Consider the following 2,683-nt stretch of genomic DNA (forward strand, 5'->3'; position numbering starts at 1 on the left):
CTGTTTATTTCTCCTATTCATGGCTATACAGAGGCTACAAAGAGAACCTCATCAGAGAGGAGTCAAGAAACATTTTCTGTCTCTCCAGTCTCTTAGATTCAGTGATGAGTAAAGCTAAGAACACAGAAAAGGGTGAGTGGGGTATCATATTGCTAACAAGTATTGATAGCCGTGCCAAGGGGAGATATGAAGAAACAACTCTACACATTTCTGCCTCCTTTTCTGAGACTAAATACAAGGAGCCAGAGTTACCACCATTCTCCTTTATAACTCACAGTTGTAGTTTAAATAATAGAATAGTCACATGGGGAATTAGCAACCAGAAGTGTCATGGGGCAAATGAGGTCTTTAGCAACAACACAGACTCTTGCTTATCTCAGATAAGAATAACATGAGGTTTAGGATCCAGAAAACAAATCAATTGTTACCAAGGAAATATCAAGCCAGTAGCTTCCCGGTCCTTTCTTTCAATAACTTAAAGAATGAAATTCATAGACAATGGGAGGATACATTTAGAAAAGAGTTTTATTATAAAACAAAGATTCAAACCCTTTGCTTGAATGCAGTTAGTGAAAATGACATTGCAATCTCTAAAGCAAGAAAAGACAAAAACAAGACAATCAGAAAACACAGATTTCTCCAACAACTCAAAGGGTTGGGGTCACAAGGTACATGGTTGGCTCAAAATGTAAAGAATGACAGATAAGCACATGGGTTTTGCTTGCCTAAATCAGACATTGCTGGACATAGATAAAATGTGTGTTCAAATTGACAAAAAAAAAAAAGCTGCTATCTTGAGTTATAACCACAAGGACTGTCACAAAGTAACTATGGTTTTCTTTTTCTTTATTGCTCTCTAAAACACTATGACTAGACAAAGCCATTGGAGTGTTTATGTGAGGCTTTACAACTAAACTCCAGCAGCAGGAATATATTAGACTGACATTTAAGATAAATTATGTACAACCCAGCTTAAATAAATTTGTATATACACAGACACATACATATGTATATATATATATATATATATATATATGTGTGTGGGGGTGTGTGTGTGTGTATGTATGTATGTATATATTCATATATACATACATCCCTCTTTCTGATCAAAATTATACATGTTTTTGCTAGGATAATCAAGACTCTGCTTCTGTTAGTAAGTCCCCAAAGAAATTTTACACTGGGCAATCATGAATTCATTTTTCTCTTTCTGGTGACACTATGCCCCAGAACAAGTGGTTATTAGTCACTGGGAAGTGTGGAGAAGTCAGCTGGAAGTGAGAGGACAGGACAGAGTCCTTTTCCATGAAAAGATGAGAATGCCATCATCTGAGAGCACAAAGCACCACTTGAGAGTGCTGTAGGAGAAGCCACCAGAGACAGATGACAAAGGGATCAAACCTGCATCACAATCTCTGCTACAAACATTATCTAGCTCCTGGTCAAGTGAGTCATAGTGACATTTAGACAAAAGAATGGAAAAGACTTTTCACTCAGAAAAAGGCCAAACGTACAGATGGGCCACAAACCAGTAACAGCTAGAAGTGAGGAAAGCAAAGGGTAATCACCTATGAGAGCAACATGAAGAGACATTTAGAATTGTTGGAACATTCCTACATCCTGTTTGTGGTGGTAAATATATTCTATGCTTCTGTCCAACTCATAAAGCCTATGCAGCAAAGAGATACATTTAATATATGTCAATAAATTACTACAACGCCTGAATATAGCAACTGACACATAGGTAATAGTAAAAATCTGACCCACAAATTGCAGCAACCCACCATGGAAACTCATGCTATCTCCAATCAACAACACAGACAGGTAGCCCAGCAAAAGCTAGACAGACATTATTCATGAAAATCCTTGGAATTTGCAAACTTCTAAGTGACCTCTGCAGCCCAAAGTCCAAAAACTACAAGACTTCATAAATAATCTTTAGCTTTCTAGTTTTTGTTCAGAGTAAGCCAAAGAGATAAAGAGATGGTGTTACACAGGGCACCAGCTTCTACTTATCTAGCCCTTCAGTTTCCCGAGTTGCTCCAATGCAGCTGCAAGTTAAGGCTCAGCCATTGGCCTCATTCCAATGCTTTTGACTCTTCTGTCCTTTTTTTGATGGTAACTGATTCTCCAACTTCCTGAAACTCAGAAAAAACTATAGTTTGTTTTTCTTTTTTGATTAGTCTCTTGTTTGCCAGAATATTCTACATATTAACTAGAATTTTATTCATAATTCTTTCTTAACTCCATGGAATTACCAGTATCCAAGACGCTACATCCATATAGAAGCTAGCTTGTCCTTTGGGAAATAATATTAAAAGAAAACAGCATAAAGTCACCTTTAACAGTGAAAAATCTAACCAGACATAATGACTGGTTTACTGTTTATGGCCAAGACAGACTGAGGTTCATTTGCAGAATAGGGAAGTCAAAACTTTTAAATTATTTCAAAACACTTTTGGTGTATTGATTATCCAAATTCCCCTTGTGCTGCAATTCATTTGCTGTTTGAATAAAGAGATAATGTGAAATTATTAATATGCTTTTGCCATATATAATTAACTTCATCATGGGAAAAACTGGGGAGTCATTTCTTTAAAAAAGACTTCTAATAGTAATTGGTATTTATCTCTTCTGTCTTTATAGCTATTAAAAGCTGCTCATAACACTTATTACTGTCACT

The sequence above is a fragment of the Micromys minutus genome, assembly GCF_963924665.1.
Source record: "Micromys minutus genome assembly, chromosome: 3".
Classification (NCBI taxonomy): domain Eukaryota; kingdom Metazoa; phylum Chordata; class Mammalia; order Rodentia; family Muridae; genus Micromys; species Micromys minutus.